At 40.1% G+C, this 16,310-nt stretch overlaps 1 pseudogene; it reads left to right on the top strand.

Annotated features, from left to right (window-relative positions):
• The first annotated feature begins 919 nt into the window (after positions 1–919).
• LOC130962493 (cation/calcium exchanger 5-like) lies at positions 920–6,416 on the top strand (annotated as a pseudogene).
• Positions 6,417–16,310: the final 9,894 nt, after the last annotated feature.

The raw sequence follows: 16,310 nt of genomic DNA, 5'->3' as shown, positions 1-16,310 counted from the left end.
CAAAGTTGGAGGTCGGTGTCGATAGTTCTGGGGTATCAGCTCCAAATCCTCACTCGACTCTCTTGGGGGTGCTTCCAATTTGATGGCTGCAGTTGCACCAGCTCGTCCGTTCGTTGCATTTCCATTCTTTGCAGTTGATTTGAACCATGCAGAAGAAGATGGTTCTGTAACATTGGTGATCTGTTCGTTCTGGCAGTTGGCAATTGAGATAGCTAGTTCTCCTGTCATGATTCCTCATTGTGTAGGGTTGGGTGAACCTGATTGAGTTGAGAATGTAATGTGGGAGGATGATTCAGACGAGGAGGCTGTCGATATAGTTAGGAACAGTGATGAGGATACAAGGCGCAATCTATGCACACAGCATGACCCATCAAGTTTCGACACACAGTAGTATCCTTCGCACTTTTCAACCATAAACTTGGAGGCAAAATTAGTGAAGATCCGAGTGCCGACATCCTCAAACACCTGAAAGATGGTGCCGACTGTGTAGTTGTTGCCGCCGATTTCAGTCTTGACGTCTCCAACACCCACACCCTCAGTATGACCTCCCTGGTCGGCACTAGCAGAACTACCGCTGTCTCCAACCTGTCCACGGCCACCTCTCCCCCCATATCGTCTAGCTCTACCTTGACGAATATAATGATTGCAATAGTCCCCTTTATGATCACCACCTTCATCGCCATCCATCATGTCATCTAGCCATTGCCACTTTCGATCGAAGCACGTGTACCAACACGTCAACACCGTTCAACATGCTTTTTATCAAGCACATCCGTCACTTGTACCCTGACAGGTGCTTGAGATGACCTTCTGCGACGAGCCTCCTCCGAGATATCCACTGGCCTAGGATCATTAAACGCGGCATCCGGGGATAGAACTCTGTAGGCCACCCGATGCCACCAGTCCAAGTACCCTTCCGATGGACCTAGATCAGCAACTTTCTGGATCTGAAGGACTAAATCAACCTTATTACTTCAATGTAGATGTCAGGTCTGGTAATAAGTAGGGAACCCTCGATCTCCACCCCTACCATCATTCTAATGGAGCCAGTCTATGTTTAGAGCTGGCTGAGGGAGATGTTGTATGCCGCCGAGCTACGGTACCACTCTATCAACTTAATGCCACTCTATCACGGTAAAATATATCAAATCGTGACCGCCCTGTGTAACACCATACCACACAGAGCTTTACACTTAAGTCATAAAATAGAGGTAGTGTGGTATTACGACCTCTAAAATAAAATGTATATATGTATAATGATTGATAGAAAGTGATATACGGGGAGCCTTCAGGGGATGGTTAAAGCAATATCGTAAAAATTAAAAGCGCAATGCTCAGAAATAATGTTTACTTATGTATGTAGAGAGTCAAAGTGACAAAATATTCAAGCTCCGAACTTAGCTTGCGAAACTAAAGTTGGCCGGAGAATATTCACTTACATACATATAAAATCCATAACCCAACATACAAAAAAAATTATAATTCTCCATAAACCTATATGAGGTGCAAAAGTAAAACAAGTTCGTAAGGAGAGTTTTATATACATGGATATGTCTAAACAGAACAAAATGTAATATCCCAAAAGCCCCACTTCGCTACAGAGAACTCCAGACGCCTAGCGAGGTGTCTTTCGACCTGCATCTAAAAAACACAAATATCTGTATAGAATGAGAACTAGAGGTTCTCAGCATGGTAACAGTGCCCACATAACTAACATATAAGGTTATGGGAAAGCCAGAAGTAATCCTAGAACTCCGACACTCAGATTATAAAACTTAAAAATTTAAAATAGAAACCATAAATAGGGTGGTTCTCTAAGGTTCTCCAAATTTAACCAAACTCTCACTGAAACTCTCGACTATTCTCCTTCCTCCGCAATCCTCCAAAGCACCAATAGAACCACACAGACAAACAAAGTAGACAAAGCAAACACAAGTAGAATATAAATACGACAGGTAACAAATACAGCAGGCAAGCATAATAATCACATAGGCAGGCCCAATTAATGCACAATCAAACAATGCACACATGCATGTGATGTATGTATATCCTATTAGACATGAGCTCACGTGTTAGTTATATCGCTAGAACCCGACACGCCCGGCAGCTAACTCGAATATCGTCTCTCTGGCATGCCTCCACACTTTTGGGATATAGTGTCCATCACACTCTCGGGATATAGTACCCGCCACACTCATGGGATATAGTGCCTGTCACATTTCTTGGGATAAAGTGCTCCCACACTCTTGGGATTAGGGGTGTACATGGCCCGGCCCGGCCCGAAGATCCGGTCCGGCCCAGAACACTTTAGGGGATAATTTAGTGTGATTTCATCGGGTCTAGGGCCGGGTAAGGGTCTCAAAAATAGATCCGGTCATTATTTTGGGTCAGATCCGAACCATAGCTCGCGTCACCCGGACTCGGCCCGATGGCCCAGTCATCATATACAATTAATATTTTGTGTTATTAGTGATGGATGATGCCTATTCTTATGTGGAATTTAAATATTATAAACCTTAATATTTTGTGTTATTAATCATTATAAGATTATAAGTTAATGTTTTATGTTTAAAATGTATAATAAGACTTTAGACTAATGCATAATATTATGTTATTTGTATTGATTTAAATATTTGGTATTATTAGACAATATTAGTATTGATTATGGTTATACTTTAATTTTAGAGAAGGGTTGGTTCTTGTTATATTTTTTTTAAGTGAATTTTACTATGTGAATTGTGAAATAATAGTTAGAGATTAGGTGATTTTTACATGCTAAAGATCCGGCTTTCACCTGGTTTTTACCCAATTTTCACCCGGCCCAAAAGTGTGTATGTTTCATTGGGTTTAGGATCGGGTTAGGGTCTAAAAATTAGGTCTGGACTATATTTCGGGTCGGGTCTGGATTAAGCTAAACCCGGTGTGGCTTGGTCCATGTACACCCCTACTTGGGATATAGCACCCGCCACGCTCTCGGGATATAGAGCCCGTCACACTCATGGGATATAGTGCCCGCCGACACACTTCCCAGGGTAAAGTGCTCCCACACTCATGGGATATAGTGCCCGACACACTTTACACAGAGAGAAAACTTAAACATACTCATCATCAACAACCTCAATCATCATATTCATTCATTTTCAATAAATCATCATCAAGTTCAATTAATCTTTTTCACATTAACTATCATTCATAAATTGTCCCATTCATCGTTCTCAATATTGCATTATTCTCAAAGTTGCCTCATTAATTACTTTCATCATCTCATCAAATTGAGTATCCCCTTCTTCAACTCCTCCGTTGCCAATTCTATCTTCTTTCACTCGCTAACCCTTACTTCGTGACTCAAAACCTTACTAATAAATTTTAATAAGAGTTTTCAGAGATTTGGAAAATCAGAAGAATGTTCAATAGTTCAAAATAGTGAATTTCCATCAAAATAATAGTTTCAGAGGTTTACAGACTTGCTGGGAAGGTCAAACGCTAAAAAACAGAGTTTTTGTACAAAATAGGGTACTGTGCGTGTGCACACTCCACTCAATCTCTTAAAAGTATGCGTACGCACAAGGATATGCGTACGCAGGCAACAGAAAACCTTATCATGTGTGTGTGTACGCACCGTAGTGTGTGTGTGCACGAGCCAAAACTCACACTCTGCCCGGTGCGTGCGCACACACACTAGCATTTTCAAAATTCAGCAACTTAACAAAAGTCTGTTTTCTGTATCTATTTTTCGACGTGCATAATTTCGTCTACAAAATTACATTTTCCTCAAATCTTATACCGTTTTAAAGCTATTGAAAACATCTTTAATTTGAAATATATTTCATTCAAATCTAGAATTCGAGGCTCAAGTTATGGACCGCCGAAGTTTGTTAAAATCACGTTTTTACCAAAGGCTAAATTTTCAATTTTTCCCAAACTTTTCCAATCCAAAACATTTTAACTCACCAAACCTTACCACAACAATACCAAACCAGCCAAACTATGCCTCCACCATACTAAATCACTACACAACACTCCAATTTATCATTTCAACAATTTTAACACAATAGTTCATGTTCAATATACAATATGCATACTCATCAATACCTACATCATCATATACCTCTAAATCATTTTTCCGCCATCATCAACTTCCCTCATGCCTAATGATCATCAGCCAAACATAACACATCAATTAAAATAATATGTATCAAATACAAGATTCAATTTATCCTAAGTCGTCTAGCCTTAGTTTTCACGACACATTATATTTTAGTTATGAGAAACCGAAACCATACCTTGGTCGCACTACAAGAAAAAAGGCCTATGGCCACGTTTTTTCTTGCCACGCTTCAAAAGCGTGGCCAAAAGTGGTCAATGGCCACGCTTTTATAAAGGTGGCGATAGATTAGAGATTTGGCCACTTTTTTTTTTGCCACGCTTCAAAAGCGTGGCGAAAAATATCAACGGCCACGCTTTTGTAAGGGTGGCAATTGATTAGAGAAACGACCACGTTTTTTTTCTGCCACGCTTCAAAAGCGTGGCCATAGAGAGAAACAAGGACGTTTTAAAAGCGTGGCGACAGGGTTTCATTACAGCCACGCTTACGAAACGTGGCCATATCCTGGTACTCTTTTGGCACGCTTTAAAAGCGTGGCCAAAAGGTTTTAAAAAAAAACTAATAACCACAAACACAATAATCCTGAATCCTACTAACCCTGAAACTTCAAAAGCTTCGAGACTCTCTCAGTCTCCGTCACTCACAACCCCTAACCCTAATAACCCCTCACGTTCCACCTTCCACGTCCCAATCCGACTCTGCTCTTCGCGCCACCGCCCCCGCCCCGTTGCAGCAGCATCATCCCACCTTCTCCTACGTGCCGCCTCAGGTCTCCACTGGACCTCCCTTCGCACCTCCCACTGCCTCCTCCTTCCGGACGCTGTCTCCTCAGGCACCGCACTTCTCCCCGCTGCCAAATCCATCCGAAGGTGCCGCTCCGCCCAGCCTTGCCTACCAGAATCCGTTGATTCCACCTCCTTGTGTTAGCTTTGCGGCTGCAATGGCTCTCGGCGTCGCCTCTGCTACCCGTGGCGTTGCGGTTCCGGCATCTGTGCCGCACATGCAGTCAATAATGTCGTATCAGGCTCCCCCGACGTCTTCTCCTCCCTCACTGCCCTCCACTCCGGCTAGTACCGTACTGGATTCGGCGCCATCCTCTCCGCCGGTACCTTCGTCTCCGCCCTCGTTGTCGGATTCGTCGCCATCTACGTCGCTCTGTTCTCCCTTGACCACGCGCCCTTCGTCAGAGACGTGCTCTTCTACTTGACGGCAGTGATGTTCCTCTTCTACGTGTATCTTAGCGCGGAGATCTTCCTGTGGCAGGCGGGGATTGGATTCGTAGGGTTTTATGCATTCTTCGTTGGTCTCGTGTTCTATATGGGCTTGGGAGTAGTTGATGACAGAGGCAAAAATGGGAATTCTTCGACAGATCTTGAGGAGCAGAAGGAATTAGTTGCGGTGCACATTGACTCCAACGCCAAGGTTTCGGGATCTATGAACGACGAGAAGCGCAGTTCTGGATTTCCGGGAGCTTATGGATTGGTATGTTTCAATTTCAATTAAACTGATAATTTTTCTGATTTAGAGTTTGATATAAAGGGATTTGGTTTTTTACGGCAATTGGATCTGGTAACTTGGCTTTCTTGGTTTGTTACTTTGTTGGCTAGAACTTGAATGAAAGAAATAGCAGTAGGAATAAGGAACTTGATCTATGTTCTTACCAACTCTTTTGAATTTAGGCGTTGGATTCGTTTGATTCTTTTTTGCAGTGTACATGGTACTGTGCACGTTTACTGATTAACTCATTGCATTGATGTAACCATGATCATTTTGATTGTATAATTGAGGCAATGGTTCTTATCTTTAACATAAACTAGGCAATACCATTTATTTCAGGGATAGAATTATAGTTTATTTGATAACATTATTCTATTGGAGGTAGTCCTGACTTATCCCTTGCTCTCTTCATCCAGATTTCTAAAGCATGGGAGATTTCTGTTGCAACTCTCAAACTGTCGATCCCCGAGCCAGCGCCGTCGCAATGGAGCAGACTTTACTCGTCGGCCAACATCGCTCTTTGTTCGATAGCCCTCTTGTATGCCTACAAATCATTTGTGCCATTTGATCATCCCATAACTTTCCTCCTCCCCAACACTGACTTGCCCCTCTGGTCAGTGGTGCTCACCACAAGCTCTGCCTTGCATGCCTTCATTTAGTAATGGAAAAAGAACCTCCCAAAATCGAGCAAATGCCTGTGGTTGTCATGGCATTTGTTATGAGCGTGTTTTGAATATCTACCATAGCTGGAGAACTGGTGAATTGCCTTGAAACTTTAGGTCTAGTTCTCAAACTACCACTGGCAATCCTCTAGTGTGTATTATTATTAACATGAATCTCTTAATAGAAATTGAAGACAACTTATCTTTCTAATACGGGAAGGTATATTGTCAACACCAGCTATTTCTGCTGTGATAAGGAAGCAGAAGGCAAACCAATCTAATTAACCCCTTTTAATCCTGTTTATTTTAGCATATACCTTTTCAGCTCACTTGCTAATCATTTTTCTAATTTCCTTCTACTTTAACAGGCAAATGGTGGATTTATTATGAGTGCTAGCCATAATTCTGGAGGGCCGGAATATGATTGGGGTATTAAGGTTACTTAATATTTTTTAATTATGGGTCAATTGTGCATTGACTAATAGGTTATTTGGTATTCCATAAACATAATAAATACATCTCTGTTGCATAAAGAAGATTTGTATTGGTATATCTATAGCTAATTTCCATGTTGTGTGTATGTTTGCTAGTTGGTGTTTCTGATAAATTCTATTTTATTTACTCTAGTTTAATTACAGAAGTGGGCACCCTGCTCCAGAATCCATTATTCTAGAATTAATTTGTTGGTGATTTTTTTCTTGATTCATTTCTTCATTTTCTTTTTTCTTGAATGGTGCTATTAATGCATCTAAAATCTTGCACACAATTTAGCATAACAGAACTTACCATGGTCATAATGATTACTTGAGGTTCTTTCATAGAAGGCAAAAGTCAGTAAGGAGAAAAAGGATAACACATTCCATAATTTGGTTTTCCATGCTTGTTCTTAATGACCCAAGAATTTTTTCACCAGATTTCGAAATTGATAAATATGATTTGTTTTTCCAAATGGTAGGTGGGTCAGGCACTGGGTCTTTCAACGGAGTGGTCCAACCATCCTCTTTATACCCCTGGTAAGCTTATATTACTATTGTCCAAACCTTAAATTCGACACATGATTGTTAATGTGTTGCTTAAAAGGAAAGGAAAGTGCATGCGTATAAGAAAATAATTTTTAATGCATAAATTACAGTATGGTTCATACTTTAATATTCAAAGTCTTTTTTCTTCTTTGGACTTGAAGTATGACATCTTATCTTTATGGATACACAGGTGGTTTGGAACTCTTAGATGGTTCAAAGCCGGAAAACATATTGGTGGGTCCACGTGTGGGTATACAATATGCTTCGCCAGAGCATATCAATGCATTGTGGAGATTTGCCATTGCCGGATCACCTTGGATTAGTGCTCCAAAAAACACTCTTAGGGCCCCATTGTAGTTATGTCTGCTGTAATGTAGCAGATTAGGTAAATTCCCACATGAATACTCTCTGGTTTAACACTTGACCTTTGTATGCACATGCTTGTACAGCTGGCAGCGTATTACTAATGCTAGTTAACACAATTTCAGTAGTCCTACTTACAACATGAAGTTGCTACAAGGTTATAGGATTAGTTTTTTTATGAAAAATTTTCTAGTTCTTAGTCCTGGTGCGTTGGGTTATTTTTTGCTGTAAAATATGTAATGATTCCTCTTTATTGATTGATTTATTATGTTTGCAAACTTATTTGAGGTTCCAAAGCCATGCTGTCCTTGCTTTCCACGAAGCTGCTGAAGCCTACTTGGTTGGTTTGTTTGAGGACACCAACTTGTGTGCCATCCATGCCAAGAGGTCACCATAATGTCCAAAGACATTCAGCTTGCTCGCCGCATCCGTGGTGAATGTGCTTAGGCTGATTGATTTCATGCTTCTTGATCGTTTCGAAATACACCTTGTGTTACTAGTTTAGTATTGTTCAAGTTTCCTATGCCATTGTATAGTTCTTGACAACCTTTTAGGTTTCAATTGATGTCTTTAGAATGATTATTTTGGTTATGGTACAGTAGATTATAGAAAGATACTACTAATAGAATGATTTGATTACTGGTGTAAGTCAGTTTGTTTTAGATTTAGCTCTTAATTAATATTAACTTTGATACAATTCTGAATGTGTTAGTTATTTGATATGTGAACTTCAGTAGAATTTCTTTTTCAACATGTCAGCAATGATAATGAGCTTTGTGATTTAATGGCTGTATCTCTTGTTATTGCCACGCTTTAAAAGCGTGGCCGTATCTAACCTTATTGCCACGTTTTTAAAGTGTGGTCGTATCTTCCTCTATTGCCATGCTTCTAAAGCGTGGCTGTATCACTCTATTGTCACGCTTTAAAAGTGTGGCTATAACTTTCACATATGGCCATGTTTTAAAAGCGTGGCAATATCTCCCACCTACAGCCACGCTTTTAAACGTGACAATCTATAAAAAGCGTGGCAAAAAAAAGTGTGGCGATAAAGCAACCTCCATCTTTTCATAGGCCACCCTTTCAAAAGCGTGGCAGTAGCTCAAAAAGCGTGGCGAAAAGCTATCGCCACACTTTTTTTGCTTTTCGTCACGCTTTAGAAGTGTGACAATAGACGTGTTTTCTTGTAGTGTCGATTCCTCCTAACGCACGAAACACCTCAGAATTCAGCGTTTTCCAAGTTTCCAAGACCCCAAAACCTCACCAAACAGCCCTCTAGCCACCAAAGCTCAATCCAAGATCCACATTCTCAATCTTGACTCCATTCAATAACCAATTTCAGTCTAATATCATAATTATTACTATAATCAATATAGAATTCACTAATTCAACATTACACAAGGGTTTTGAGGGTGCTTACCTGACCCATAGCTCAAGTGAGCTAGACCTGACAATACCTGCAAGCTAGCTCAAACCTAAACACTGAAATTACGCAAAATTCAACATAATTACGCATTGAATTTCGAAATTTAGGAAGGAGAGAACTGAAATTGAAAAGTGGATTCCATACCTAATCAAGGACTGGACTTTGTAGAGATCGTCGCGTGGCCGCAGACAGTATGGCGATTGGAGCTCCGGATTGAACATTATGTCAAATTGAAATCAATATCAAGGTTAGGTTTGGTGTTCTTGTTCTTTTCTTCCCCAAATGTGTTTCAGCATTCTTGCTGAATGAAGGAGGAGGAAGGGGTTTTTGTTAAGTGTGTGTGACTTGTGGGTTGGGCCTTGGGCCCAATACAGGCCTGGTTCGCCCAATCCGGCTTGTTCGACCCAATCTTGAGCCAAATTCTTTAAAATTAATGTCAAAATTCATGTTTAAATTATTTTTTTATTAAACGATAAAATTTAATTTTCTAATATCTTAAAATAATTAATTTATTAGCTAATTATTTACTAATTTTACGAATTTTATACCCTCCATAACATACTGTGCTCCTCAGCCAGTATCTCCAGATGAACCACAGCTACCACCTCAGTAGTAGAATAAGGCTCCCACAAAAACTGTAAAGAATAAGCTAAGCTTAGATAACACCATAAAAAGATGCATGATGTCAACTGTAAATCCAACAAAAAGCAACAACTAAACAACTTACGTCTTGATAACACAATCTGTCTAAAGAAAGATGTGCGATACCACTCTTTGCTCCCTCGTGTCGGAGGTCGGTAGATATGTTGCCCAGCTACAATCTTCGTTGTAAGCATTGCATAAAAAAGGATAGTACATTAAAATAAACATGTATCACACAGAAAACATTAAGTGATACCTGGAGGCCAGCGAAAATTCAAATGTGTCAAAATCACTTGGGCTCAGCGTGGGAACCGCCAGAAAATCCAATACTATAGTAGCTGAAGTGGTCTGGCCATGTTAATGACATTTCTGTTGATCATCCGACACATGCATCTATACAACCAGGCCAGTGCAGTTATACCCCAGCTGTATTTTTCCAACTCGTCAAGTCTTGCCACAAACGGCAACCACCGAAGGTGAACCTGGTTCTCATTCTTGTTACCGAAAAGCTAAGTAGACAGTAACATCATAATGTAAGAACGTGCATATATACACACTATCTCCTCACCCACATTGACTGGGAGCACCTGAAACCTTTCATGTTACCATGTGAAGTGGACTGTCATCTGCCTGACTTTATTCGATGGCGATGTCTCACTGAATATCTCCTGAAACCACTCCCATGCTGATCTTCCGTCAGAAATGAACTGGTCAAAGTCAATGAGGCACCTACTAACAACCTCCCCATCAACGGTAAACCCCTCAGGCAGCATGATGGTGCATTCTCCGAACAACATGTGGAAGGTATGAGTCTCAGAACGCTACCCTTCAATGAATGCGCTCAGTAGAGGCTCATCCACTCAGATCCAATGATTGTTCAATCTAACCAAGTGATACAAACCTGCGATTTTCAAATAAGGTCTTATCTGATCATGTAGAGGCACATTCTGTTATCTCCTAACACTACAAATATACCTAGTCGGCTGCATCATGCAAAAAAAAAAAAAACTAACATGGTTTTAATCAAATTTTAACGGATAAATCAGTAAACTATTTATTATTTATAAATTAAATAACTGATAGATAAAAGTCTAACACATTAGTACCATAAAAAATTAATTTGATACTAATCAAAATTTAACATACAAATCTTTACCATATAAATTATTTATAAATTAAAAAAAATATCACAGATAAAAGTCTAACACATAGATTAACAAAAAATTACTCCAGGTCTAATCAAATTTTAATAGATAAATCACTAATCTCTAAATTATTTATAAATTAAATAATTGATAGATAAAATTCTAACGCATTAATTAACGAAAAAGTTTAATTCCATGCTAATCAAATTTTAACATACAAATCACTACACTATAAATTATTTATAGATTAAACAAAACACATATAACAGTCTAACCTATAAATTAACAAAAAAAATTAATTCGGTATACTAATCAAATTTTAACATATAAATCAACTAGCACCTATTCAATTTTTTATAAATTAAAAAATTTTATAAAAAAAACCTAACACATAAGTTAACAAAAAATGAGCATAATACCAATCAGATTTTAACATATAACTCACCAATATCTTTAAATTATGTATAAAAATACTCCAACCACACACCAAAGTGACATAGGATATGAACGGAATAAAAAACAACTAACACCTAAAGAGAACAACATATAAAAAATTAACCTCTTAGTTGATGCTTCCAGCCACATGAGCAACATCATTCAATCGGCACAAATGATCTTGGTTTTCCGTGACCCCACTCCGCCAAATTATCGTTGTCGTCAGATTCTCTCCCAAATCCTTTCAATTTCAATTACTCTAATACCCAACAATGCAATCCATTCTTTAGTCTCGTAGTTTATGTATTCACCTAACTTTTCATAAACGGTAGAAGGGGTTCCACGGTTTATGCATAAAGTCTTTTCTTCATAAACCATGGAAGGAGTTCTACGTTTGATGCACACCTTTTTCTATTTATAAACCGTGGGAGATGTTCTACTGTTTATATATATATTTGTAAAAATTGGTAGAATTTCTATGGTTTACATAAAATATAAATAGAACAGGCACGTAACCAGTTTTTAATTGTTGTATTTGAGTAAATACATACTCTAATTATTTTATTAAGTAAATTGCCTTTAATTTGAATTAGTTAAGTGGTTAACTCACTTATCTATTTAAATAAATATTAAAAGTTTAAATTTTGTCTTGTATTTATAGTAACACATTATTCAGCAACAAATTTTTAAATAGAACAATATTTATTGAGGTATTAAGTACGTTTAATAAATTAAAAATTTATATTTATTTAATGTTGATATGTTTATTTTTGTTTTGACAAAATACAAATACTAACATAATATTATTATTATAATTTAATTAATATGTGTTTTAAGAGTATATAATAAAATTACTAATTAAAAACTTTTTATGAAAAATATAAAATTATTAGAGTTTAGTTATTAATTATCAAAATATTTATTTTACTTTTATAATTATAAATTAAAAAGTTAAAAAATTTCTTCTAAATGTATTTGTTCCGGGGGTTACCTGAAACGGGCAGCTCGGTCGTCTTAGGGAGGCCCGAGATGGGGGGATTGATGACCCGAGCTTGATATGCTGAGCGGTTGATGGTGGTACCTGCAATGACACTCCGATGCTTAAGTTAGCATGGGTCCAAGCAGATATTGAGTAGAATTAGAGTATGAGTTATACCTGGGTGCTCCAGTGTATTTATAGTAGTTGGCCGTGATCTTCCCTGGATAAGATATTCTTATCTTATCTTATCTTTTGGGAGTTTTATCCCTATCTTTGTGGAACCGCCTTTTCCTAGGCCTCTTTGGCCTTTAGGTTTTTGGGCTTCGTTCCCTTTGATGGGCTTTCTCAGCTTATTTGTCCGAGGTCCGACCTCAAGCGTGGGCCTTTGGGACGAGGTCGGACCTCTTATGAACTTGCCGAGTTTGGGGAGCTCGGTCAGGGTATGAACAGTGCCCCTGCCCGAGTTCGTCTCTTTGAGAGGTCGAGCTCGGGCATAGTAGTTTTTCAAATTTCAAAAGTGGCCGTTTCCTGCATTTATTGCATTTTACCGTTTTTCCTCGATTTCCGTTCGGGCTCTGTGAGGGCTTTATTTATTTGCCCCTTTCTTCGTTTTTTCGTTTATCCTTTTTCGAGCATTTGCTTCTTCTTTTCTCTTTGCTCTCCTGAATCTCTCCGTGTGTTTCTCTGGGTTTTTCTTTGTGCCGTCGTTTCGTTCTCTTTGCTTCGGAGCTCGCCGTCTTCGTTTCTTTCTTTTCCAGGTTTGTTTCCATGCCTCTCTTTTTCTTGTACACATATGCCTTTCTGTTTTTTGCGTGGCTTTCTGTTTCTTTTATGCCTGGGTTGCCCCGAGAAGAGGCGCCGCCATTGCATTGTTGTTTGTACATGGGGGGGCTCTTTTTCTGGTTCTCTGGTATTTTGCTCCGGGTTTGCTGTATTTTCTTCTAAAAGATCTTTGTTTCTTGCTTTGCTGAATGGGTTTTTTGCGGTCTGCCTTTATGTGATTTTTGTTTGCTGTTGTATTCTTCATTTGTAGGCAAGAATTTTTATGTCTCGAAAGGTACTTCAAGCGATGTCGACCAAGATTCCAAGTGGTCTTGGTTGGGTAGATCCTGTTCCTCTAAAAGTCCCTTCTGTGGTAGATTCTGAGTATTTAGCTAGATTTCGTAGGCAATGTAGCATATGTGAAGATAGAGAGTCTGAGAGGGATTATGAACTAGTAGCCCCGGATTCCGAAGAGAGAGTTTGCTTCCCGCCTTTAGATAGTTCCGAGAAGCTCTTCTTTTACGCTTATGATTGTTTTTTCTCTAAGCTGAATGTCCGACTTCCTTTTACCGACCTGGAGTCTGAGGTTTTGTGGTCTTGTAACCTTGCCCCTACGCAGCTCCATCCGAATTCTTGGGCATTTTTAAAGCTGTTTCAACTTTTGTGTCAGTTTTTGGGCGTCTCCCCCTCTATTTCTCTTTTTTCCTATCTGTTTGTGTTGACGAAGCCGGGGTCGGGTGGAGGTAAGGTGTCTTGGGTCTCTTTTAGGGCTAACCAGGGAAAGAAGTTTTGTACCTTGTATGATGAGTCCTTTCATGATTTTAAGAACTATTATTTCAAGGTCCGGGCTGCTGGAGATGTCCGACCTTTCTTTCTAGATGAGAGTGGGGAGCCTTCTTTTCCTCTTTGTTGGCAGGAACATGTAGTGTCTGCCAAGTATACTCTTGAGAGTTTAGATGAGGTGGAGCAGGTTTTTGTGGGTGTGGTGAGCGGTTTATGGGGTCGGGCACCTCACTTGGACACGAAGAAAATGTTGGGAGATCCAAGCCTTCTCCGTTCCGAGTTAGGTAGTTCCCGACCTCTCCGAGCTTCATCTTTTTTAGTATTTTGGCTTTGCTTGTTTTGGTGGAATTTCTGTTGTGATAATCCCTTTCTTTTGTTTCTGCAGAGATGTCTTCTCAGGCGGATTCCATGAAGTTCCTTCGTCGGTCGAAGAAGTCTGCGGCTGCTCGGAATATCGAGGCTGAGGCTTCTGCCCGATCTTCTCCGCAGAAGCCTACTTCGGGTGTTCAGACTCGGTCGAAGACCATTCCGACTCCTCATTTCCGAGCTATAACTCAAGATCCTCCGACCTCTGGGCCCGGTCACCTTTCCCCGCCTTCGACCTCGGGTCCTCCCCCCAAGAAACAGAAGACCTCTCAGGAGCTTGCGGGCTTTAATGACAAGGATTTTGATGCTCTTGGTTGGATTGAGCAGCATATCCTTCCTCAGACCTTTATTTCTACTGATGATGTGTCTATGGAGCATCATTTTCATTATATGGCGCGGAGCTGTGTTCGGATGGCTAGTCTTCATGCCGCTATTGCCCGGGAGTTCAAGAAATCCCCTCTTGGGGCGACTAGCTCCCGACTTGAGAAGGCTCAGTCCGAGCTTGATAAGATTAGTCAACTGAAGGCTGCCAGGATTACTGAGCTGGAGGCCTCTCTGGAGAAAGAGAAAGCTAGGGCTACTGCGGCTGTGGCGTCAGCGAAGACATCTGAAGAGATGGCGAAGGCGGCCACAGAGAATTATACTCGGCTATATGCCGAGCTTGTGGAGACGAAGGAGGAGTTGCAATCTGCGCAGGACAAGTTTTACGAGCTCGAAGGTCATGTGGCCAAGGGTATGGATGCTATGTTTGAAAATCTGAAGGCTCAGGTTCGGGTTCTTGCTCCCGACCTAGATCTGAGCTCGTTCAGTACGGATAATGTCGTTGTGGAGGGAAAGATTGTTCCCGCTCCAAACGAGGATGAGGTTCCGGCGTCCGACCCCGAAGTTCCTGTTGAGAACCCGACTTCCTCTTTGGCCGGGAATGGATCTGGTGTGGGGGTTTCAAACCCGGGTGACGTTGCCGTCGATGCAGTCCCGATTTCTATGTTTGCTCCGCAGCCTTCTGTTGATGAGGAGTCTGGAAAGGTCCTTGATCCTTTGTAATCTTTTTATTTTTGGTGTTTTGCCCGACCTGTGGGCTCTTTTGTCTTTGGATGGTTTTTGTTGAACGCTTTTGGACACCTTTTTTGCTTTATTAGCTACTTGTGGTAACTTTTTAGCTGATTATGCGGTGTTTTGTTCGCGTTTTGACTTTCTGTTCCGCTTTTATGCTTTTTAGTTGTTTTTGGATAACAACTTTTTAGCTAGCGTTTTGAAATTCTTGTTTTAGCCTTTGTTCGCGTTTTGGCTTTTGTTTCCGCTTTTATGCTTTTTAGTTGTTTTTTGGCTAACAACTTTCTAGCTAGCGTTTTGAAACTTTTGTTTTAGCCTTGTTTCGCGTTTTGGCTTTTGTTTCCGCTTTTATGCTTTTTAGTTGTTTTTGGCTAACAACTTTCTAGCAAGCGTTTTCGAAACTTCCTTTGATTTCGTTCTTTCGCTTGAACTTTTTAGTTGTTCGTGTGTAGCAACTTTTTAGTAAGCGTTTTCGAAATCTCGGACCTCGGGCCTTCGAGTACCTCCTTTTGTTGGGTCCGACTTTGTCGTTTGGTCGGCCCTTTTTAAGTTATTTTTGTAATCTCTTTTTGGCCTTTTTGAGCCTTTTCAGAGTTACTTTATAACTTCTCACATTAATTTGAACCTCGTCGCTTTATCTTTGCCGACCTTGTGTGGCCTTTTGGCAAATGATTTTTTGCGTTTTGTCGAGCATAAATTAATGCGCCTTGGCGGGGTACTTTCTAGGATTCGTTTCATCATGAGGAAAATATAGGAAAAAATTTTATTAGTATTAAAAAAGAAAGAATATTTACAGAGTGTTTACCCTTGGCTAGGTCGGGTGTCTTACTTAACCGGGTGTCTCATTAAAAAACCCTTGTAGGGAAAAAGAGTACACCTCGGATTAAGTTTTTCTAGCTGTAGTACCGTCTTAGATTGCAGGCGTGCCAGGCCCTGGGCAGCTCGTTGCCTTCTAGGTCGGATACTTTGTAATAGCCTGTTCCTAAGACTTCTGTTACCTTGTAGGGCCCTTTCCAATTTGCGGCTAGCTTTCCTTCTCCCGACCTTTGTGTTCCGATGTCATTTCGGATTAG

The sequence above is a fragment of the Arachis stenosperma genome, chromosome 2 (assembly GCF_014773155.1).
Source record: "Arachis stenosperma cultivar V10309 chromosome 2, arast.V10309.gnm1.PFL2, whole genome shotgun sequence".
Taxonomy (NCBI): Eukaryota; Viridiplantae; Streptophyta; class Magnoliopsida; order Fabales; family Fabaceae; genus Arachis; species Arachis stenosperma.
The sequence above is the reverse complement of the archived record's forward strand: the minus strand, read 5'-3'. Positions and strand labels throughout refer to the sequence as shown.